At 31.3% G+C, this 27,190-nt stretch overlaps 1 long non-coding RNA gene across 1 annotated transcript in view; it reads right to left on the bottom strand.

The window, feature by feature from the left end:
• The window catches only part of LOC146992818 (uncharacterized), a 41,190-nt gene extending 14,238 nt beyond the window's left edge, over positions 1-26,952 (bottom strand). Inside the window, exons 1-2 of the long non-coding RNA XR_015039106.1 lie at positions 26,810-26,952; positions 5,270-5,387 (exon numbers count right to left, since the gene is read on the bottom strand). This is a non-coding gene — a long non-coding RNA (uncharacterized LOC146992818). The remainder of the gene's footprint in view (positions 1-5,269; positions 5,388-26,809) is intronic.
• Positions 26,953-27,190: the final 238 nt, after the last annotated feature.

Raw genomic sequence — 27,190 nt, 5'->3', positions numbered from 1 at the left:
ATCAAAATTAATTTTGTGAAAATATTATACAAATATAAGGAATATACATTTTTACCATAATGTAATGTACGTTTTGCTACTTTGAAAATCTGGAGAACTGAAACACTCATTTGTTAAATCTCATCGAGCTTAAAGTAGTTTCTAAATTAGATGTTTTGAGTGCATTTAAAATTAGGCCAACTACTTCATTCACTTCAAACCCATTACATAATACTAGTATTTAAGAAAAATGGTAAAACATTGCAAATATGTTAAATAACAATTCTATTGATCTAGTAATCGAAGTAACTTATTTTTATCCTAATTAAGATCAAGAATATCACAAAAAGCCAAGCCATTTGAATAGTGCTAGATAAAAAAAATCATGAACTGTTAAACTTTTAAAAAGATAAATTCCTCTTTCCGATCTACTTAAAGATGTGAAAAAGGATTTTCAACAATGAACTTGTTAAAATCAATGTTAAGATACAGGATAACAAATCAACATTCTAACGACTGCAAGGATTTAGCCATAACATCGCATGTACCAAAAGGGAAAAAAAAAACTCGCAGAAAAAATGCAGTGTTAAATTTCACATTAAAATATGATTTCCCTGTATTTAACTTTCATCTTGCTGAATTTTTTGTAAATAATACAAAGATTATACCTTTTCTTTAACATATTATATCACACATTTTTATACTTTGTGTAATGCATTTATAACTGAAATATTAAAAGTGCACTAGATAATTGTAGCTAGCTAAAATTTTATAAACTCAAAATTAGCTCTTATTAAGTTAAAGTTGCGCTTATCTGCACTAAGGGAAGGAATGCAATTTTATTTCTTTGTCTGTATTTGGTTTTATTTTCATATAAAAAGAGTCAAAAATAGGGTTATCTAATTTTGCTATCTAGGTAACAAAATTTAAACACACATTTTCAGTAAAAATTGCGGAATAACAGATTTTGTTTCCCTGAAGACGTAACACCTCGCTATTCCAGCTATGATACAGACTGCATACTGTCAGAGAGAAATTCCTTTCTTAAACAGGGAATCCATACACTTTAATGTGTTTTGACAAAAGTACTGTTTATGACTAATCCATGGTCCAGGAGTAAAATACTTTATAGTAAATCCATCTAAATTTTTATTATTTCCGGTCATCGGTATAGACTGTTTATTTATCACGACTAAACTCCCAAATTGCATTCTACATACCTCATATGATTCTTCAAGTCACGTTTCGTAGCCTATCATTTTTACCACAGCAGTTAATTGCTGAGGGCAGACCTGCAAAGCGTGATTTCGCGTATAGCAGTACCTTAAAGGATTCCATTTCATTTGTCCACTGCTAGAATTTCATTCATACGTGGTTCAACATTCATCCATCAACACCGGAAAGAATTTATCTCCTACTTTAAACAGTTTCCATCGACTGAAAATGAAGTCCAAAAAATCTTACAAATGTCAAAAGCAAAGGATGCCCAAGAGTTTTCACATATGGAACACAGAGAAGTCAAACAATGATTTAGAAAATTACAAAAGAAGATTTGGGTGCTTATAAAACCCCTTGATAATAAAAGCGCTCATTACGAAGAAGAGCTTTTAACTGAAGAGAAGATGAAGGAATTGTTAAACAACAGAAAAGCAATGCCCGATTTTCTAGCAGAGATTGACCAAATTAAAGAAAAAAACCGGACACTTTAAAAGAGCTACTGACAGACAGACAGACAAAGTAGACAGATGTCTTGTTTTGCACCCGCTAAGTCTTTCTGCACGGATAGGCGAAAAATCAAGCATAGGTGCGAAGGAAAGGTATATAGAAAGGGGACAATTTCGTATTTGAGGAGAGTAAAAAGGGAACTTCGTACATCTTGCACGAGTTCAAAAGGTCAGGAAGAAAAGATGGGACAAAATAAAATTTAAACTAAATGGCTCAAAAATAATAGAGAGAAAAAAAAAGGGGGGGCCTATAGAAAGAAAAGGAAAAGAAGTAGAAAATATCCTAAAATACGATTGTGTCCATGAGTGTAGTTAAAAGGAGGAAAATTTGTCTTCATTTACAATAAATAGTGTCTCACAAGTGTGTGTGTGTGTGTGTGTGGTGAGTGTGTTTGGTAATGATGAATAGATGTGTTACTGGGGGAGAAAAAAAATATTGACGGTGTTAAATTGCTTCGTATCAAGGTATTTAGCATGAAATACAAAGTAATATGTATGCTGAGTATATGTAAAGTAATATGTATTGCATCCTGAGATATCAACAAAAGTCATCATACAAAGTATATATTAATTTAACTAAAGTAACTTGTGCTATTTTCGTACCCAACATTTTCATTCATTTTTGCAAAAAACAGCAGCAGACAAACAAGATAGAACCATATACAATACAAGACCACAACCGTACACACACACAAAAAATATATATATATATATATGTGTATGTGAATTACTGAGTATATGTATTAAAAACACAAATTAAACATAGTATTTATTAATTTATATATCACAATTTATTGCAAGATTTATTATTTTGCTATCATAATTTATTACTACTTAATTAATTAATTACACAATTAATTACACGATGAGGGACACTGTTGTTTATATAAGCTCATAGTTCTATTAATTTATTTAAGGCAGTGACAAATAATCCATCCTTTACATATGGACATTTAACAGATAGCAAGGAACAGTATGAGAAAAAATCGGTGAGGTATAATATTATTTAAAGGCAAAAAATATTTAAGCGATCTAAAAAAAAAAAAAAAAGAATCCAGAGGATCCGAGAGGAAATAGCGCGATGCCGTGAGTCCCCTATTTTCCCTCTCACGAGATTCCTCAAAGCAAGATAAGAGGGCTTTGTAAGTGACGACAGACGTGAACTGATAAGGTTGGCGTCTGTTCGGAATTGTTTAACAAAGGAAGCCACAGGCAATAAGCAATTTCAAGTATTTTTTAATGCTAAAAACTGATTAAAAGTTAAAATTTATTGATTTAAAGGCACATATTTATAGAAATTTGATTGAGTTTAGATGAAAGAAGGGTACTTATCTTAAAATTCCAGCCTTTCGTTGTACTTCCTCACATTGTCCGCTGTTTCATTCTCATCAACATCGCAACTGAAAAACTTTTGAAAACGTGTAGGTATTGTAGAAAAATCAGTATTTCAAAGTAATTTAATTGATAATCCCCAAGGGGAAAGGAATTTTTTTCACTTTTTAACGGAGCGCTTGGAACGTCCAGCCGCTTGCCTCGGTGATCGCAGCGCCTCTCCTTAAAAGAGCTACTGGGAAACATGTGCTTTTTACAGCAACACGGTTACAGTTGCATCAGTCATTCTTATAAGCAAAAGACATCAGCTTTTTCAAAAAAATAATTCTGTCATGTATTTGCCAAGTGAACGGAAAGAAGTCCAAAAGAAATTTTCAGAGTGCTTTTCAAAACAAAGTTGAAAGTTAATCTGCAGAATCTTACTTCTATAATAATAAAACATCTCCGATTTGATTTCAAGACGAATTTTTATTTATCGAATCAATTTTAAATAGATCTTTGCAAACTGGTTCATAAAACTTCACAATATGCCAAAATAGTTCAGATTAAGGAAAACATATAATAAAGTATGCTTAAAACAACTAAGAAAAAGCACATTTTGAGCATCCTTAAGAGAAGAGAATTCGGTTCCACTAACTTGCTTTACGAGTACTCATTAAAATTTTATTTACATTTCTTTTTTGTTCAACATTTAACTTTCAATGGTTTTAAGATAAACAGCACTTGACAGAGAGACTCTAAATTCAGAAAAAACTGAAACCACATTGGTTTATACACAGGCAGTGCAATTACACTGGCCTGTTGGGAAAAGAAGACCCTGTTGGACAGGGAAAATATTAGGCCAGAGAGAGAGGAAAATGTTTAGCCTCTTCCTCGTAATACATAAACATAAACATTACACCACAATGCCACAACTGTCAACGCTTTAACCACTCATCAGAGAATTGCTTCTTTCTACCTAGGTGTTAAATGCGCACAACAACATAAAACCACAGACTGCCGTACAGAAGGAAAAATTGACAATCCCATCTGCGCAAACTGCCACAAAAATTACCCAGCTTCTTATCGTGGTTGCGAGAAATTCCCCCAAAACAGAAACACCAACAGCTCACCAAATTACACTTTCACCCCAAAAAACACCACTTCACACACACCTACATATACACAAGGCAGAACATACGCACAAGTTACATCAAACAACACACAAAGCACTAGAAACCAGAATACCAACACTACACCCAACACCAACACTTTCACAGACATATTTTCCACATTAAAAGAACTAAACAACATTTTCGGAAACAGCAACATATTTAAATTCTTCTCCATTCTTAAAAATAATATAGACCAACTCAAATCAGCCGATACAACCATGGAAAAACTACTCACATTATTCAACATGTGTGAAGAAGCAAATATCTTTAATTAATTGAAAAATATATATATATATATATATCTTAACATTGAAAATATATACACTGTTTGCATGAGACCCCTCAGCTCTCTTACAAAAAAATCACTTTCTCAACCATTGGCTACTCCATACCACCTGACCTGATGATTCTCCACCACTCCAGCCTTCTCTCCGCCCACCGACGCCACCTTCAACTTTGTTTCTCATCGCATCGACCTGATTCCTGGGAAATAGCCTCCGGTTACTTCTCCCCAAGTGCAAGTATCGCCACCTCATCATCGACTGGACTCTATGCCATATTTTTTGCTTACTGACATATTTTCTGCTTATTGACACTCTGCCGGAATTCACTTATGCTCCCAACGTTCGAAAAGTGATTCAGCATCGACAGGGATAGGACTCTTCAGTCCGGGAGCCCTTCGAAAGAAACCTAAAGGTTCACGGATGATACTAATGTGAAAGGAGGCAAGTTGCGAAACAATTACACCACAGCAGTACTTTTGAAACCACTACGAAGAAACAGAACTCTAACAAATCTCGGATTTCTGATAATTATAGTGTGGTGAACAGTTCAACCTCACTTTGAATATTACAATACAATATAAAGAAAGCACCAATTCAAACACTTAAATATGTAATTCAAAACCTATGAAATTAATGCATAAATGCTACCCTAAACATCAAAACATAATGTGATGCGTTCATGTAAAATAAATAACTATTAAAGCTTCAATACAAAGCAACATGTGAAAAGGGACGTACAAATTATAACTTTCAAGCATTTCTAGTGGAAATAAAGTTGATATAAAACAAGAATTACCAGCCACAGATGTCTCTTTGCTCTGCATTATTTCTCCGTTCTTTTCATCATCGTTCTTTCTCTTTAACGATATCATGTTCTGCATTCCAACACTGTACAAAAATGATGACAAATTACACTAGAAGAGGCCAAAAGGGGGAAAAGGAATCATTAGATTTCAACTACTTTGATATTAAAGAATAATTATACACAAACAGAAATATCTAATATTGTTTCTGAATATATAAAACTTCAAAAGTAGCCTTGTTTGTTTTAAACTCCAGCAATGTGCTACATTCTTACTAAAATCATCACTGCAGTAGATAGAAAAGCAAATGATTTTCCTAATACGACAAAAGTACAGTAAGAGTAAGGAGTTTTTAATGTAGGGGTACAACATGAATAATGAAAGAAAAAAATGTAGACATTTATTACGGATACACAGAATAAAAGGGATAATGATCTTCGAGAAGAGTAAATAATTTCAGTGCTGGTAGAAAGATGGCACCAAAAGACAATAAGCAGGCAATTTTAAATCACAAATAAACAAAATAAACTTTACTGTTAGCTTTGAGGCAGGTGTTATATATTAAACTATCTTAATTCACACACAGAATTAGTGACATAACAGATCAAAATAGAGTAAGAGTCAAAATCGCAATGTATTAACATTAAAAGAGCTATACATATATACTTTTAAAGTTTTTTTTTAAAAAAAGGGCACAAAAACACCACTCTAAAAACAGATTTTGAAGAACATCTTGGAAACAAAAGTTATATACCATGAAAGAAATATTTCATTCAGAATTTTAACGTAAGAACCGTTTCTAATTTTAAGTTCTTTACTTAGGTACTCTCATCCATGAGAGAGGACAGCTTAGTCAAATGTATAAGAAAATTACCCTGAAATATTACCAGGTCACTTTAATGAAATTATAGCAATATTTCACTCAGGGAAAGAACACTGTTTAGCTGCCCGGGTTCGAGCCCAGCTTTAATACAGCAAGCCAAAACACATCAAATGCCATTGAATGATACAACATTTTAAAACCTTGCAAAAATTCTAAATGCAGTTTCATGCAAGAGTTATTGCAATTAACGAAATCTGTAAATGTTGACCAAAAATTGAAGATAACTAAGTTACACTTTTTTCTTTCAAATGAATCAAAGTTACATGCCAGTGTAGGAATGCTCAACCTATTGTACTATAGAACCTAAAAATTAGAATGAAATTGTATCTGCTATCTAAGATGTCCAATATTGAGAAATTCCGCAAATGGTAGAATAGAAGCGGTGTCTGAATATTGACAACAGGTAAAACACGATTTACAAAAATTGTTTCCTTAAGCTTACAGTAGTTTGCACCTCCAGATATATCCAATGTAGCTCAAGTTTATATTTATAACAATAGGCCAGCCAACTATCATTTTTATCACATCACGCAAGAAAAATGCTGACTTCGCAAACAATTTTAATGAACCATGTATCTTACCCAGAAGCTATCACGCATAAAAATCGAAAACTCTCGCACCATACCATTTCATAATAGTATGTTCAATGTACCGACATATGAACTTTATGCTGACTATGGAACTGTAATGCTACATTCTGAAGTTAGCTGGTTTTGTAATGTATCAATGATGCTGAAATCTTCTGTTACAGACTCTTCATAAAATTTTTAGAATCTCAAAATGAGAAATTATTGGCCATACCTGGTTGTATGGTTTAGCAATTGTTACATACCACGGAGTATAAAGCATTATACTCTGTGTTACATACATAATAACCAAAACAAATAAATAATCTTAAATTTCAGTAGGGCGGGTAATTTATTACTGAATTTTTTTAAAAAGTGGTAAATGCAATTTAAATAAAAATTAATTTTGTAGAAAATATGACATAATTTCGACAAATGAGAGGAATGTTAAGTTTTAACTATGAAGGAATGCAATTTTTTCCATTTCAGAAATTTGGAGAACTATATCAAGAAATATAAGAAAACTGAAACATTCTTAAAATCTTGTCGAGCTTAAAAATAATTCAGCAATTAGATTTTTGAGTGTCCTGAAATTAAGGCAACTGCTTCATTTATTTCAAATTCATTTGATAATACTAATATTTTCAAAATATGGCAACAAATTGCAAAGGGGTGTTAAAAGTTCTTCTGATCTAGAAATAGAAGTAATTAATTTTCAGTCTGATATACAATTAGAAACAAACATCACAAATTGCGTTTCTGCTACTTGTAGATCAGAAAAAATATCCACTGTTAAAGGAAACTTTTGAATCGATAAAACTTCTCTATATAAATTCAACATTCTGAAACTGGTTTTTCAACAATGAACTTGTTAAAATCAAAGTTCAGATACAGCATAATAAGCTGGATAACAAAGAAGATAAGCCTTTTCATTTTTTTTAATGATTCAAAATTATACATTAATGTAAGGATACCCAACCCATAGTTCTGGAGACACAGGCACCTCTGGTCGGTACCTAAATGGGGGGACACATTATTAACCGGACCTCTTCTCGCTCCTCCCACTAAATGGCACCCTCTCATTTGTTATAATGAATGTCAATCACGCATGATGTTCTGATGAAGAGATTTGGCTCTGGGTTACTAGAAGAACTTTATGTTTGTCATAGTAATGAAGAGCAACTCAAATGTCGCCAATTTGTCGTGATTTTGGGATCTTCGCGCATTTTCTTTGTTCTTTACTGAAATTTTTTGTTCGTTGTTCGTATGCAGACAGAAATTTTCCATAAGCTAATCACTAATTTTAATGCTTTAACGTATTAAACGCTATTTTATAAGGAGAAGCATTTACAGTATACTCTGAAATATTATTTAATCACTTAATACTATAACAATAATTCGTATCACTGAAATAATTTTTCAGTATTTCCTGAATTAAGTTTTTATCAGGATCATCAAAAGTCTTTCGATATGAAGCATGGTTTATTAATCTTTGAACAAATGTTGTTTCAAAATATTAGTCCTAATTTTATTTTCTAACATCTCATAGTTAGATTGTTCTTTTATAATTTTGAACTTACGTTATCTTTTCTCAAATAAAATTCGTAAATTGTGAATGATCAGAATATCTATTACTCTACACCGATTTCAGCAGGTTTTTATAACACAAAACAAGTATAGTAATAAATGTTTAATAATTTTAATTTGATCCTGTGTTTATATAGTAACAGATATGCAACAACAAAATATCCTTGATTCAACTTACTTATGTAAACTTGTCATTGTGATATATAAATTATACTTTATAATTGAGATTTTCATCAAATTTCTATGCACCTCATACAATTAGTTAAAAATAAGTAAATGGTGTATCATGTTGTATATGGTTAAACTTTGTAAAAAATTAAGAAATCACATTGCATGGTTTCAAATTATAAATAAACTGTTTAAATCTCCTTTAATTAGCAAATTAAAATGGTTTGGATAAATTTATGTTACTTTTGTTTTGGATAAGAAATTATCGTTTCTTTTAGAATTTTCTGTTCAATAGCTCATTTTAATAATTAAACATATGTTTGATTTGGATCCCATCAGTGGCCAAGCACTAAAGTTACTGAATACTAATAGTTTGACCTGAGTTGGATTCCAATCGAAAGGGTTGGCTACATAAGCATTTTTGCAAATTTCCAATGTGTAACTTGGATACCAACCAGTTTCCTCTAGAAAGTCCTCCACAAAAGCACTCCTCCCTTTTGACAAATAGCACTCACATGCTTTGCTGAAGAATTTTCTGTTGAATACCTAGCTTCATTTATAAAGCAAACTGAACTATGTTTGATTTGAGATTAATTAAAAAATGAAAGGCAACTAAAAGCTAATTATCATTTATTTTATTTTTTTAATTTTTCTCTTCAAGTTAAACAGCAAAATACAACTAATAAGTTAATATAGTATAGAAACTAATACATAATGATCATACTGGATATTTTCTGGGCACTTGATATAAGAAATACAAAAATAAACTGTTGATTGACTCCATAAAAATAAACAGATTTAAAGATTTTATTCCAGTTATTGAAAAATTAGTATATATATTGATTAAATCTGTGCAAATTAAAGATTAAAACTTAAATGTGCAACTGATTTAATAGCAGAGTAGGCAACACTGATTTCTTGAATTTATGGGTTCCTGTGCTAGGCGAGAAAATGCTGACATCTTTAGCTATTTATAATTCATTCTAAGGAAGCTTTAGATTTCTGTATAGTTAATTTTCTTTTTAAAAAATGTACATTAAGATGGTAAATAATGATTTAATGTTTCTACTGGGTTACTAGAACTTGTATTTTAAGGTTATTTTAGTAATGAAGATCAACTCAAATATTACCAGTTTGTCCTGATATATTCTTTGTAGATGTATTCTGTTCCTTTCAAAATGTTTGTTGATGATTTACTTGTAAGATAGTTATAAAGCATTTTCTCCTGTCCTTCCACATGTCTTCATGGTGTAATTGAAAACAGACTCGATGTATATTCGAGAATTCCAGGGTTCCTGTGAGAACATTGCACATTTTTCACACCTCCTGCTTCAAAATAATCTAATGACGTCACATAGTACTTAATTGTTCAAAAACTAGTCAATAATTTTAATGCTTTTGCCATTTTTTAGGGAGAAACATTTATATTATAGTGTGAAATATTTTTATAATCACTTTAAATTATTGAAAAATTAGTAATTATATTTGTTATTTAATAGCTGATTTAATAACAGAATTGTTAGTGCTGTGGTTTCGTTAATTTTGGTTCCATTTCCAGCTGAGGAAATGCTGATGTCCTTAATTATTTATAATTCATTCTAAAAAAGCATTAGATTTGTGTATAATCAAGTTTCTTATTCAAAAATGTACATTAAAATGCTAAATAATGATTTAATGTTTCTGAGTTAAATTATAAAAATAATCCAATTTCTTTGTGATGATCTTGCATTTCATTATTAGCTTAAAATGTATTATGACATGGATATGTCTTAGTTTACTACTGACACATTTAAAAAATAAATACCTTAAAACTTCCAAAGACTGATATAATTAAAATTTCAAGATAGTGTGGTATCTTGATATTGTGCTTAAATCAAAATTTTAACTAAGCTTTACACATTTGAGCAATATAATCACAAATTAGATAACTGACCTAAATTTCTGTAACATAACATTTAATGATTATGAAAAAGCACACAATGACTTAACTATCTAAAGATAAAAATTACCTTTATGGCTGGTATTCTATTTAGGATCCAGAAAAACCACAAAACCACCTTTACGGCTAGCCCATTTCTAATGATTTCAATGTGCTTTGAACTATTAATGTGTGGATGGAGAACCCCAACATACTGTTTTTTTTACCCAAAAGACTTCTCCTTATCTAAGAAATTAAAATTTTTCTAAAAGACATATATTTCATGCATAAAGTATCAGTAAATGAAACATTTAATTTTTTTTTTTTTTTTTATTTTTATATATATATATTAGATTTACCTAAAACATTTTAATGAACACTATATATTATACTTAGGTTCAAGTCATAGAATATCTAAATATTAATTCTGATTATTGATTTAGTCCCACACGTAGCTGAGTAGTTAAGACTGCTGAATGCTGGAAGTTTGATCATAGATGAAAGTACTGGCTGTATGGTTTTTCCTGTGTGTAACGTAAATGTGAGCCATTTTTCCTTAGGGAAGGCAGATAGCCCTCGTGTTCTTTGCAGTATTCAAATATCCTAATCTAAACTTTTATTCATTTTTTCCATTTAGTGAATATTGCAGAGATAGTTATAATTCTTATGTATTACAGTGCAAGGATAAATTGTTGTTAATAAAAATAAACAAATAAGTTTCATCTTTACCCTCCCCCCTGTGTGTGTATGCATGCATAAAAATTTGATTTTTCCATCTAAATTTGTTTTTGCGTTTAATTATTAAACTTGAAATGTCAGTTTAATGCCGCATATGTAACTCAAGTGCATTTTTATCCAACCACAACTTTTTTTTTAACTGCAGTGTGTGTACAAAACTTATTTCATTTTACTTTGGATTCACTAGAATTTTTAATTTGATACTGCCATTTTACCTCTGCAAGAAGATTGTTTTCAGAGATAATCAAATCTTGAGCTTATGAGAAAACAAATCACTTGCGGTAGTTCTAAATTTTTTTTAGCTTAAGGAACAATGTAATAAAAAACATGAGCATTTCTTAATCTTTTTCTTGAATCTTCATTAGGCTACATTTTGTTATTCTATTGAAGTATTTATCATCCTTGCTGCATAATACAGTCAAAAGTCGTTAATCTGGATTTGTCGGGACTTCGGCGATTCCGAATTATCGATTTTTCCGGATTATAGATCATCAGTTTAAATCTGGTAAGATGGCATGCAGAAATTATAAAATTAAAAATATGAAACCGTAATTTATGAAATAAAGCGCAATTATGATCTAAAGGGTATCAAAATTTAGAAAAAGAAAAAGCTAAATATTTATTTGTTTACTTTATTAAACATTTCTTTCAATGTAAGTTGTTTAATTTGTTTCTTTTCATGTGATAATACTTTCTCTTTAATTCTATTAAACAGACATAATTTCTTGTTTAGTTACAAAGTTCCGCTGTTCAAGTCCTATAATTGCTGTGTCGAGAATACTGACTAATTTATCAATCGAAATTTTTTTGTTTTCAATAACCTCTGAGACACTATCGGAAGCGAATTATAATGACGAGGAACTTGATTTAAATCATATCAAAGACCGAGTACATCGAGATGAAATACTACATTTAGTAAAGAATTATAAGCCAAATAAAACAAAAAAATCTGCTTTGAAGATAAGGATAGTGCTGACAGATCAACTTCCAATTTATTGCGCGCCGTGTCATTTCCCTTCCCCCGCAGAGCAGCGTGAAATTGATAAACATATTTCGGAATGATTAGAAAATCAAAGGATATGCCTTTATCCATTTTTTTTTTTTTTTTTTTTTTTTTTTTTTTGCAGCAATTCCACTTTCTGTTTAATGGACTTCGAAACATACTTTCCCTTTGTAGATCCTTTACATATTAGTAAATATATATCGGAAATTCTATTTGACATAATCGAAAGTTCAAGCTTACTTTTATAAAATTGCTCTAACAGTCTGCAAAAAATAATAAGCCGGATCCAATTCGAAGATTAAAGAACAACGCAATCTGCAACATTAACTGAAATAGATAATTAGGTAATTTTAGCTTATACATTAAACGCGCATGCGTAAACGTATTATGCGCATGCGCACATGTATATTCGCAGCCGTAAAGGTCTTACGCGCACGCGTAAACGCCTATGCGCATGCGCAGAAAGTTTTTAGTCTTGAGGTCCGAATTAACAACTTTTGACTGTAATTGCCAGTTTTCAGAAGTTATAATTCAGTGTAGTGTAATATTTAATTTATCTTTCACATTAAAACTTCAAAAATAATGAGTATCCTTTTTATATCTTTATTTCATTTTGATTTTTATAATAATTAAGAGATAGAAGTCTTCAAAGGAATATAACTGAAATTTGTTTTAAAATTTATTAAGATCTATAAAGAAGGCAATACAAGAACATGTCATATATGCATAAGAATTTTGGTCCTTGTTCAGTAGCAAGAGGTTTAAAAAAGGAAGAGAACGTTCTGACTAGCTTCCCACCGCGATTCCAGCGCTCTGATACGCCATCTAGTGGCTAAAAGGTGGAAACATTAAAGCTCGGTATTTACGTTTGACAATGCTATCTAGTTTGTGAAGCGTGTTGTGATCGAAAAGTAATTAAACGTTTTATTTTTTATTGTTGTGGCCATATGTATAACTTAAAAAGAAGTACAGACCGCATCAGTGTAAATCACGAGCTTGCAAGGAACCTGAGTTATGCTTCAATCGCATTCTTGGTTCGAAAAATATCGAACGAGATAGAAAAACGAAGAGGGTGGATTCGCGTATTTCGAATTGGAAAGAAAGTGGGACATTATATGAACGTGCGTTCTAAGCATTTAAAAAAAAAAAAAAAAACTGATTACATTTTTTCTTGTAAGAAAAGTTTTCTTTATATATGCAAAATTTCTTTCTCGTGTATCATACATATAAACGTGTATGTGTATTCTTCGAAAGTAAACATGCATATTAGTGTATTGAAGTATAAATCATTATAGCTCATTAATCTCTTAAATATTATTAATATACATATACAATTATGCTTTCATGCATATTTTACCTGCAGAAATTTAAATTGTGTTTCAGTTTATGTTAGCAATGATTTAAATGAAAATTTATAGAATGACACATATAAAAGTAAAAGTTAATTATTTTAACATTAATGATGAACTTTGAATTTCATATTCTAGTAATGTTGAAATTTCTGTGTGTGAGTCATTTCCTGTTAAACTATTTAGAACTGTTTACAGTGGTTCAGGATAGTTAGCATAAAAAATTTCTAGTTCAGAAAATAGGTATGATGATCTAGTATGAGTAATAGTATAAAAAGTATTACAGATATCAAATCTTTTCCACTATAGAATAGCATGCACCAAACAATTTCTTATAAAATGATATACATACCATTGTTACTCGCTGAGCACAGTTAAATGTTTTTTCTTATCTTTTATAGCAGTGTTCGTTTTGAAGTAAGTATTAGTAATAAAAAGTTTTTAAAGTAGCTTAAAAAAATTTATCCATGGTGAAAATTAGCTAATGATGAAAGTATTTTTTCTCACTTGAAGTATCAAACGGCCACATGTATCTTTTTCGAGAAAATCTGTTGTTCTGTAATGTAAAACACCCAAGTATTTGTTCAGTGATAAGTATTGATAGGGGAGAGACTTTTAAGTAATTTCATTTCTCAGCCATTATTCAAAATATGATTGCATATAACTAAATAACTTTGGAGTAAATTAAACAGCGTACACAGACATGTGTATACAGATATACAGGTTAGCAAATAAAAGCAAGGACAGTGGATTTGGATCAGTTCAGTAATTTATTAGATTGTTTATGTACTCCTATTTTATTTATAACAAGCTTTTATTTAGTAGAATAAGAATGTGTAGAACATTTAGTAGAATAAGAATAATACATGAATACACAGCCTTTTAGTTGCAAGAAATAAGATTTTGCATAGTTATTTAAAGATGCAACCATATTTATTATCTCAAACATATTCTATCTTAATTGTATTTCTGGGGCAAATATGCATTAATTCTCTTACCTCTTGTCATTATAAAAATTTGATTTTATCGTGTTGCTTATATGTTCGTAACTAGAATTGGTGTCGATTCTATGCAGTGTTGATACCTGTAACTATAAGCCTCATCGAAAATATATGCATATTGGATGCCTCATCAATGCTAAGAAGATTTAGCGATTTTTTTTTTTTTTTTACTGGCACAATCTCAAAATTTTCATTGCCAGTATGTAATTGTTTGTATACAGCACTTTTACTAAGAAAATTATAGTACATATAAAAAATGCTAAAGATAATAAAACCTTTGGTGACACCAGATATACATATTGATTTGATATTATCTGATAAACATTGTAAATGAATGAATAAATATGTCATTAAAATATTTCGGAGGAGTAAAAATACATTAAATCATTAAATGAAGAGGCTAGATGAAATATTCAAATTGTCCAGCTTCTACATTTAGTGCGACAGTAAAAAGTCTGAAAATAATATTAATTCTTTGGTAAAAATATCTTTATTTATACAAAATGTTGCAAATCAATCTTAACTTATTTTTTAAAATGATATATAAAAATCTGCATGTGTATCGTGTATGCAGTGTCTTCTGGATGCATATTCGTGCAAAACTGATGAACACTGGTAGTTCGGTCCAACTTTCGATCCCGGCGAACGGGCTGACTCCATGGGTGTTTTCTTGATTTTACACATGTGTATCGTTTAAGCACTATCTTCTGTATGCATACGTGAATAAAGCGCTAACTTTGGTAGTTCGGTCCATTTTTGAATCCCAGCAAGCGGGGTGACTGCATAGATGTTTTCGTGATTTTCCGCATGTGTAACATGTTGGCAGTATCTTGTGAATGCATAACGTCAATAAAGCGGGTGCAGCCTGGGTAAAATCACTGAATACTGGTAGTTCGGTCCAACTTTCGAATCCCGGCGTACTGTCCAGAAATTGTGGATGCATATGTGAATACAGCGGGCGCAGCCCAGGAAAAAAAATCGCTGAACACTGGTAGTTTGCTTCAAATTTTAAATCCCGTCGAATGAAAGCGGGCTTCACTAGTAGTTCGGTCCAACTTTCGAATAAAGGCCAATGAAAGCAGGCTTCAGGCCGTTCAAATGGTGGGCCTACCCGCTAGCAATCATGCGAGCTAGCGTATATCTTGTGATTGCATACGTAAATCAAGTGACCTAACGTGAATAAAGCGGGTGCTCCACGAAAGCATCCCTTCCCTCATGTAGCGGGCTTGCCCGCTAGTGATATACAAAACTGTCCCTCTCTAGCTACATCCCTGAAAGTAAGCATTCATTCAAATATTTAACAAATAGATTTAATCATATTTTATGCATCATGCAGACTATATTTCCAGCTCTTTCATTTAAGTGCAATTTATTTCTAATGTATGAACATGAATACTGTACAAGCTTAGTCACTTATTTGTAATTTAATTCAGTTTTTATATAAAAGTTAAAATTTACCAGGCAATTGCTTAAAAAAATAGTTTAATAGATGTTGCTGTAATTTAACACTTTTGATTTTAATGTTTTCAGAAATTTGCTAAATCAAGTTTATCTTCGTGTGACCTTGCATCAAAGGCACCGATAATAAATTTGTTTTGGCATTTAATGCTAAATTTTTTAAAGAAAAACTTATTATTGATGTAAAAGAAGGAACAAATTATATTTATCTTGGTAATATGTCTTGTGATATGCTTATTTACGGTGTCATGATATTGCAGTAACTTAACAGGCATTTCATATAACTTGTTTCTTAAGTTGCATAACCTGTTTTCATAACATTTTGTTATCAAATATATATAAAAGGTAAATTTCTAATGAAATATTCTTCATTTCACAGCAGTGTTATTTACCGTGATATAACGTGTGTTCACATTTATTATACGGTTATGATCATTATTCATTATAGAGCTTTATATATTTGTTATATACATTTAATTTATATCATTATGTTTTACATGATTTTGCTTTTAGAATATATCACAATATATATTTCGAGTTGCTAATAGAACTACAGTGGTTCCCAAAGTGTTCGTACACTTATCATTTTCATTGAAATAGGGCTCTATCCATTAATTAAAAGTAAACTCTCTGATTGAGACTTTAATAATAAGATCTATAATCTATTTGTAACAAAATTATATAAAATATTTTTTAAATGTAGTGAAACTTTATTTTTAAGAAATTAATAATTAAAAAATGACAAACATTTTATCTCAAAAAAATGAAGATCTTCATTCTAAGAACTTAATTGGAGGCTATATGCCTTAAGGGAGGGATGCCTTTGTGGAGGACTTTATAAGGGAAACTGGCTCGTATACAAGTTACACATGGGGAAAACCACGAAAACACCCATGCAGCCAGCCTGTTCGCAGGATTCGAACCTCGGACCGAACTACCAGTGTTCAGCGGCGTTACCGCTCGGCCGCTGGTGGTCTTCGCGGGCAGTAATTATGTGAATTAGGATGCTATCATACCGCTCACCCGATGGCAAAAATATAGAAAAGGCAAAGTCAAAGGTTAAATTCATTAATTCTAATCAGTATGCACTAGCAAAGTAAAGCACTGTGGTTTTACATAATTTCTGATTAAGCTATTGAAATCGTACAAACTGAAATAATTCTTGCATTTAAACTTGTATTCCAAATTAAGATTTAACTTGAAATTAATGTAGATAATTACTGAGAGAATTGAATTTTTGTAGTGTACTTTTCGTGAAATGAGATCACTTGGGGTCACGTGATGTGAACCGGCGAATCAGGATGTTTTACCATGAAAGCATAGTAAATTCTTAAATTAATGTCTTTTTGAAAATTTATTGGCTTTTTTACAAAATTTTAAATGACATTTAAATGTTTATACCTTTAAAATAAAAAATTCTTAGAACTAATATTTGTCTATATTTTTATGTGTATACTGTGTGTTGTCGCTAATAAAGTCTGCTTGGCGAGATTTGCGCTGGCGAAACGGAAAAGTACCAAAATTTGCATTCTATGAAATTGTACTTTTTAAATGATAAAATTTTAAAATCTACAATCTGAATATTAGAATATGGTTGGAAAATTACCATAAAATTTCTTGTTTCTACCAAAACGCTTTTAATATTCTGCGATGGAATGGGATAGTTCTTATGAAAATTATATTATGGTACTGGAAATGGCTTCTTGTTTGCTTAAGAATTATAACCAGATAGTGAAGCTCTTACAAAAAATTTTATCTGATTAATATAATTTATGCCTTTTTTATAATGAAATGGCTGTTGTATATAATGATTGTAGTTGTTTAAGAGGTATGTTATATTTTCCCATAAAACCATTATGGCATACTAAAATTCATTTGATAAGTTTAATTTATTTTTGGCTGTTGGGTATTATATTTCTATGCAAATACATTATGGTATACTGATGATTATCGTCAAACTCCTAATATTTTTACTCTACTTTCGACCATTTTTGGCTAACATAAACTGATAGCACTGCTCAAAAAAAAAAAAAAAAAATGAGACAGTCCTATATCTCCCGATCTACTGGGCCGATTGACAAAATTCAAATTGCGTTCTTCATTTCTCGAAAGCGCGACTTAGGATATATATTAGATTTATATATAGCACTATTCTAACATAGGTATTTTGACACAAAATCGGACTTTTTCTGAAATAACATACCAATTTTTTTACATATTTCGATTCTACAACTCAAATTACGCCTAAATATGAAATTTTGTAAAATTTGGAGCGAAATTTACGGAGAAATTCACAAATTTATGTTGGCACTTTTTTGTCAGTTTGCGCCAAGAATACTTTACTTGGCGAACTTCTTAATATATGGCAACCTAGTTTCCTTAGGAAAAAAAGTCACCATCGTTCCTTTTTTCCAAATAATATTCTTTATATTATATTTTTAATTATAACTTATTATTTTAAGTAATTTTTTCTTTTCGAATTTCATTTTAATTGTTTAAGTTGCACGTTTTTTTTTTTTTTTTTTTTTTTTTTCCGTTTCGAATAACTGTTTTAAAAATTTCTATTTACCTATTCGAACTGCGTAAATAAAGGTGCAGCGTTTATTATTTTTTTTTTTTTTCAAATAGTTTTCTTTATATATATTTTTTGTCATAGCTATTATTTTAGGTCATTTTTAAATTTTTATACTTTTATTTTAATTGTTTGTATAGCATTGTCTCTTCAGATAATTGTTTTAAAATTCTCTATTTATTCCTTCGAACTGAGCATTTTAAATATATTTATTAATATCAATTTTCCAGAATTTGATTTTATTTATTTGAACTGCGTTTTTTTCGGAAGAATACTTTGTAACCCAGACTACGATGCGTTTGAAAACTGCATACTATATTAAAAGAGAAAATACAGTAAAGTACAGTTTTACACGCCTTTCAATGTTCCGTTCAGAAAAAATATATATAAATAAGAGAGATGTATAACCGATATTTTAACTTAGGATGACTTGCATACACTGCTTTAAACAGTTTTATCATTGTGCCCATTGCTTTACACAATTTTATCATTTGGTTTCTTAAAACGTTATTCATATTTTAGTCAAATATTTTATTTTTGAAATCGCAAGAATCAAATATCATAAGATTGAAAAGTTTTAAATTTAAAAAAATACAAATACTAAATTTTACGAAAAAATTTATTTTTCTTCTCTGTTTCTTAAAGCATTCTGAAAGTATATTGAAAAGTATCCAACTTTTCGAAACATTTTGGTATTTCTGACAATCATTTTAAATAAAGTTATCGCCTTCCATTTTATAAAGGCCCACAAACGGCCAAGCGGTAAAGTTGCTGAACACTGGTAGTTCACTCCGGGGTTCGAACCCCGGTAAACGGGCTGGTTGCATGGGCGTTTTCGTGGATTTTCTCATGTGTACGGCGTATGACAGCTGGTTTCCCTTAGAAAGTTCTTCACGAAGTATTTCGTCAGAGCCTTTATCGGTCTTTAGAGGCTAAACATTTTGAAGCTATGAGATGAAATGAAAGACTGGTTTCATCAAAAGGTTTTGGTTTATTTTATTATGACAAAGCACACTACGGCTATCTGCCTAAGGGGAGGGATGCCTTCCTGGAGGACTTTCTAAGGGAAACTGGCTCGCATATACGTTACACATGGGGAAAACCACGAAAACGGCCATGCAGCCAGCCCGTTCACGGGATTCGAACCTCGGACCGAACTACCAGTGCTCAGCGACTTTACCGCTCGGCCGCTAGTTCATCAGGAAGGGAAAAAAACATCTTTAAGTGACATCCACATACATCACTGGATAAACTCCTGAATCTTCAAATAATTCGACTGAGGAAATCATGGGATTCACCATTTATGATACGATATGATGTTCTATAACGTAATTTACACAACCATATAGTTTAAAACCAGTCGCTCTTCACTTTAATCTGCAATGATATCGTTTTGTCTTTTCTGTTAACACAAGCTCAATTGATGGTATTTGCTGGTGTACTCGTCCAAGTGTTTTCTCTTTGAACACCTAAATTCTTTGAAGTATTCTGAAAGTATATTCGAAAGCGTCCAACTTTTTGGAACATCTTGGTACATCTGACAGCCAAATTTCCCTGCAAATTTTTGCTTACTTTTCTCCCTAATTTTCTTCTTTCCTTCTACAGTTATTTTCAGTGCTCACACAAGAAAATTACGATTTTTTGACTGCTAGGCTTCCATACATTTTGCATTCTTGTCAATTTTTTAAAATATCAATTATATGAATTGTGTTTCAGCTAAAGACAGCTTTTCATTTTCTAGTCATTTTAGCTATAAATAAAGTTTAAAGCGAAGTCCAAAGGATAAATAATTTAATTAAAAGATTTTTGCTAAATGACAAAGAAATAAAACAGTCCAGTAGGGTTTATTCTGTACCACAGAGTAACCCGATTCTTATATCGGCTGAAACAATCTAAATCATATTAAAGATCATGTTTTTTTATACAATCTATAATGCGAGAGAAAAAATTAGCTTCTTAAAACATGCTTTCTAAGAGAATTAATATAAAAATTTATATTTATATATATATTTTTTAAAGTTGGGACTTGAACCAAACTGTCAGACTTTTAAAGCTTATTTTACATGGTGGTTATTATTAAAGTTCCACTTTGAAATGGTCATAAAAGGAAAACTACCGGACCAAATGTTATCAAACTTGGGAATCGTGTAAAGGAGGTTATGAGAATTTATTTTCGGCGGAAAAAAAAAAAAGAGTTCAAAACTCACCATCAGGGCAAAAATGGTGCTGTATACAATATTGTTAAATGAAATAAGACACGAAAACCTCTGTTTAAAATGTGTTTAATATTTTCCGAAACGTGTTACAAAGCATGTTCAATGTAGCGTCCAGCATTTTCCGAAAGCAAGTTAAATCATGTTACTGCATTCTCAACAGCAGCTCTTAGCATATCAGGTTTGGTTTTGGTTTGGTTTATTAGATTACGACAAAGCACTCGAGTGCTATCTGCCTTAAGGGAGGGATGACTTCGTGGAGGACTTTTTAAGGGAAACTGGTTCGTATACACGTTACACATAGCATATCAGGAGGAATGTTATCAGTGTATCACATTTTTCATTTCTGCCAAATTGTTTAGATTATCACCATAAACAGTGCTTTTGAGATAACCTCATAGACAAAAGTCACAGAGGTTGAGGTCTGGTGGGAAGAGGGGAAGTGTTGGCCTATAAGACGTTCATTTGTGAAATGTTGCCTAAGTAACTATGCGACACTCTTGAGGTGGTGCCCAGCCCTCATAAAAATCGTAGTATCTAAAATGCCACGTTACTGCAGTTCATGTATCACGAAACATTTTAATATTGGCTCTAAGGAACTGCAATCGCAGTGGTCCAGCTGTCGACTGCTCTTCAGAAAAAAATGGTTCAGTTATAAAACTAGCTGTCATTCAACAGTAAACGGTGTGAAATGACTGTTATGCAATCGAATGCAGTAGGAGAATGCAATGGAACTAGATAGATAACATGAGAGATTTCTTTGGCCCAAATCGATTAAAAGCGTTTTGAATCAGTATCTTCATGTTTTAGTGCCGAATTCAGGCTTAAAAAATTACAAATTAGCGATCTGTAAAAAAACGATTTCCAGACTGTACGCACTTATGAGAGTGATTTGCGATCTCACATTTTCTAATCGCTAATTCGTGGTTTTCACGGACGAAATTCTCACTTACAGGGATGGCGCACTCGACATTTATCGAATTTAACGTCTTTAAATAATAATTTGCCTACTTCAAAGTTTCTTAAGGGTATACAACATATTAAACCCGTTTAACAAAAGGTTAAGTTAGATTCCGACCCATATTTCGTTTAACAATATTGCATACAGCGCCATTTCCCTCCCTGGTGGTGAGGTTTCGAACTTCCTTTTTTTCACGGAAAATAAATTCCCATGACCTCCTTTACACGATTTCCAAGTTTGATAACATTTGATCCAGTAGTTTTCCTTTTATGACCGTTTCAATGTGGAACTTTAATTATAATCACTCTGTATATTATTAAATTTTAATTTGAAGCTATGCGTTATATGTATACCATGCGTTAAATTTTCGCTTTTATGGAAAAATAAAAATCGAAGCAAATATACTTAGTATAATGGACCAAAACTGAAAACATTTCCCCTCCCTCCGAAAATAAAATATTGAAATTTCGAACTTGAATTTACTGGGTTATCAAAATATTTAATTTGACTTATCTTCTAAGTCCTAGTTCCGACAAAATTCCGTCAAAAATTCCGAATTACTCAAGCTAAAGTAAAAGATTTAGTATATATTCACTGTATGTTAATAAAGTAATCAGAGTATAATAAAAATAGATTATAGAATTTACGCTGATGTAACTTTTTGTCTGACTGCACAACATGTAATGGAAGAGAAGGTTTGTAGAGATCTGTTTTTCACATGCCTCTAAAAGTAGATGTCATATTAATTTTGTCTCTTCAATGTCAAAAAACATTCCTTTGAGAGGCAACTTTAGTTTTTGAGAAAGAAAAAAAATCACAAGAAGACAAATTTGAAGAACATGCAGGACGATTGAATATACATACTTATTTTCCGAACACAAGCGGTTCTCCTACTGGTTATTGAATAATGAAAAGATGCATTGTCATGCAATACAAAACATTTGGAATACGTTTTCTGGCTGAATAACATAAGATTAAAAGTCATCTGCTTAATTCACATCCATTTACAAGTCAACTGCTCGGGCAATTGCAGAATCGTTTTGATCCTGAGCTTGTAAGACAAACCTAATATCACTGGATTTAAACACTTCTTTAATCTTCCGAGAACGTTCCTTCTTTAGCTCATATTCCAAGAATATTAAGTGAATACAATTATTGCCAAAGAAATTGAATATTCATTTGCACTACGGCTTGGTAGTTTACTAACGAGTTAACAAAACTTAAATTCTGCTTTTTGTGTCAAAGAATACAACAATATTTTAAATATTTACAAATAAAATATTAAATTGGAGATTTAATGGGAGCCTCATCAGTTGCCTATCATTTGAAAAAGAAAATATTGTTAAATACTAATTGTTTGCTGCTCAGTCTAACCCAGGCTGCATGGTTGGTTTTCGTAGTTTTTTAGGTTCTCTTTACAAAGATTCTCTATGAAAGCATCTTAATCAGATAGCTCCCATGTTCTTTCTATGTTCAAATAACCAACTAACCTAGTTTAAGCGCGATTTCCAAGTGAAGTTACTAGTAAAATCCAAATACTCATTAAAAATCCTGTAGCTAGCCAATCGGGAGTAACATGAAAGATACGGAACCAATAATTGAAATGTTGTTACGGTACGCCTTTTCTTAACTTAGATGGTCATTTCTTAATTAAATAGCCCACCAACAGCCGAACGGTAAAGACACTGAACACTGGTAGTTCGGTTCGAGTTTCGAATCCCGCGAACGGGCTGGCCGCATGGGCGGTTTCGTGGTTTTCCCCATGTGTAATGTGTATACGAGCCAGTTCCCCTTAGAAAGTCCTCCACGAAAGGCATCCCTCCCCTTAGGCAGATAGCCCTAGTGTGCTTTGCCATAATTAAATAATCCAATTCAATCCTTAATTAAATATAATTGATTTGTAAATTCTACTAGAACTGACGGTAAGAATTGAAGTGGAAATAAGTAATATGGTGTGCAATCTTGATTAATAAAAAATTAAAAATATTTGCATAGAAAAATGTTTGCATTCAGACAAAGTTTTTTGAAATATTTGCAATTACTTTATAAGAAGGATTTATTAATAACAGCAATAATTACTTATTATATTACTAATGATTAGGATTCAGTTCTTGACAATTACATTCTAAATTAGAATTTTAAGGATATAATGAAAATACTCTACGCACAAAAATACATTTTAGGAAAAAAATTAGTTGATTTTTTATGTTTTAAAACTTCTTAATTCATTTAGTAAACATTGTATCCTCGTTGTTTATTGAATCCAGAATGTTGGTGTCGTTTATATAATTATTCTTACTTGTCCACAGAATCTGCTGACTTATCCAGCCATTAAGTAGGTGCAGATCATTTCTACATAACCATTGAACTTCCATTAATTCAGTCTCTAGAGGGTTGTATGTTTATATCATAATTTGACATAATGTAATTCATATCATCTATGTTGCTACAATTCTGTTTCAATACAAGACCATCATATCAGTGTAAGATTTCCCATGTGGAGACTTGGTTTCTAATCTTTGTGTAATATAATACAGAGAAGCTCATACTGTGAATTCGTAAGTATAATTTATTCTTCTATTAGATTGGAATGGATTCGGTGTTTTCATATAGAATGTTTCATATTCAAAGTGTTAGTTCGGTGTTTCATATTCAAAGATGTTGAAGTTCATACAATGTAATTAATTAATAGACTTATCACATAGACTTTTTTAATAGACTTATTCTTGAATTTTTGGCTCAGATATAAAGTTATTAATTAAAAGCAGCATTAGAATAACACATTTCTAAATAATAAGATTATTAAGAAAATTTGGAACATTTATAAAGGTTTGCAAGGACAACATGATCGATTTTGTTATAAATCACATGGTTTTGAGTATGCTCCTGCCAGATTGGTAGAAGCCTGGTGATCCTGTTATGAACAAATCTTAACAGATAAAGATATAACATGTGAATATAGAATCTAAAGAAAAGGTAAGGTTAGATTAGGCTATTTGAATATGGCTAAGCACATTGGTTATCAGCCTGAAGAAGAATGCTTTTATGAAGAACTTTATAGGGAAAACTGGTTCGTATTCACAAAACACATGCAAAAAAATAAAAACTGCACATCCAGCTTGTTCACCAGGATTTGAGCTGAGATTAAACTACCAGTATTGAGTTGTTTAAACCACTTGTAGGACAAAACTAAAGAAAATGCTTGTAATATCATGTAATCAAAAGTTAACTGCATGTTATATGCCACAATTGCTTTCTCAAGTACTGAGGTAGGTAATACTTAATCTGCTTTTTTTTTTTTTTTTCTTTTGAAATGTTTGGTCATGGTATTATTCGTTGCATGTGTTTTCTATAATACATACAGAATATTAATAGTTCTATAACAAGTGTCTTTTTTTCATTTTTAAGTGCTTTGCTTGTTGATATTCTCAAAATTGCATTTGATGATTAGTGGGTTGATCTTTACATTATGGTAACTTGACGTTTTTTTGGCGAAAATTTGGCGACCAACTCTCCTACAGGAACCCTCTATTTCTTTTTCCCACCGCCATTTTGTCTTCACGAAGTAAAGACATGTTTCTTTTCTTTTTATCTACTGAACACTTCTTCCAACGATCTACTAGCCGAATTACACTTATGCTAGAAATTTTACCTAACAAAACTGCTTAATCATGACAAATATTCACTGCAAAATTGGGAAAAAGTGCACAATACCATACTCCTTACATGTTTTTCGAAATAACACATACACATAAACCATGTACACGCCGACTTATTTTTACTTAAAAAAACATCCCAGAATTGCACAAAAATGGCATTGCTCACACTCTTCACTATATCCATGTACACTGCTTTTTTCTCATAAATTAGAAAAATTTCACGAAAATACATGACAATTTTCTCAATCTTTAAACCCGGTAAAAAGAACATATATGAAATTACCTGATCGCGAAAAAGTATTTACCCTTTCCAAATATGAACATTTCCACATATAAAATAAATAAAATATCCAAAAACTTTTACCTCTAAATCATCTATTACATTATACACGTCACCAACGAATTCATACCGCAAGCATTACAAATACTTAGTATCAAATATTTAAATTATTTCCATGCACGTTTACTTCATCTTAAACGTATACCAAATTCCTACAAACATAAAATTCACAAAATAATTATCATTTAATTAAAATATCACTAAACCATGTACACGCCGACTTATTTTTACTTAAAAAAACATCCCAGAATTGCACAAAAATGGCATTGCGCACACTCTTCACTATATCCATGTACACTGCTTTTTTCTCATAAATTAGAAAAACTTCACGAAAATACATGACAATTTTCTCAATCTTTAAACCCGGTAAAAAGAACATATATGAAATTACCTGATCGCGAAAAAGTATTTACCCTTTCCAAATATGAACATTTCCACATATAAAATAAATAAAATATCCAAAAACTTTTACCTCTAAATCATCTATTACATTATACACATCACCAACGAATTCATACCGCAACCATTACAAATACTTAGTGTCAGATATTTAAATTATTTCCATGCACGTTTACTTCAACTAAAACGTATACCAAATTCCTACAAACATAAAATTCACAAAATAACTATCATTTAATTAAAATATAATTAAATTCAAAAACACTACTTAAAATATAAATGAGCACATACATTAAATTAATACATACATAAATACCCATTTCGAATTCACTTTAGTTACGGCCATGGGATCCAAAAATTCACGAACACTGTTTGGCGCCTATCGCTCAAGTAGGTGAACGCGATTTCTGGAAGTTCGCCAAGTGCCGGTTATCTGAGTATAACCTTCACTCCCATTATACATGGGCAAAACCAATGTTGTGTAATATAATAATCTATTAGTACAGTAAATACATTTAATTTCTTTGCATTTATTTATGTCATGCTGCTTTTCGTGTAATTTAGTATGATAACCTTATAAATTTATTTAATTCTGATCATGGTCTACGGAAGTAAGGTAAGTCACCTGTTGCGAGAATATCAAGTTATAAATATTTATGTCAAAGTCTGCAATAACTTTTCATATCATAAGAGATTTACGAATGTGTATATAACTTACATGTGTAGTTATTATGCAAGATCTATAGAAAGTATCCAAAATTCCCATGACATTTATCACACTGTACGAACAGGCAAGACATTATACATTAGGAGAAAATTAACTAATATTTTGGAGAATGAAATACTATTTTACACATGGACGGACAGACAGACAGACAAAGTAGACAGATGTCTTGTTTTGCACCCGCTAAGTCTTTCTGCACCGATGGGCGAAAAATCAAGCATAGGTGCGAAGGAAAGGTATATAGAAAGAGGGGCAATTTCGTATTTGAGGAGAGTAAAAAGGAACTTCGTACATCTTGTACGAGTTCAAAAGGCCAGGAAGAAAAGATGGGACAAAATAAAATTTAAAATAAATGGCCCAAAAATAATAGAGGGA

Source organism: Stegodyphus dumicola, chromosome X2 (assembly GCF_044657685.1).
Source record: "Stegodyphus dumicola isolate Sdum_Otavi_A_Nest chromosome X2, ASM4465768v1".
Classification (NCBI taxonomy): Eukaryota; Metazoa; Arthropoda; class Arachnida; order Araneae; family Eresidae; genus Stegodyphus; species Stegodyphus dumicola.
This window is presented reverse-complemented; position numbering and strand designations above follow the sequence as displayed.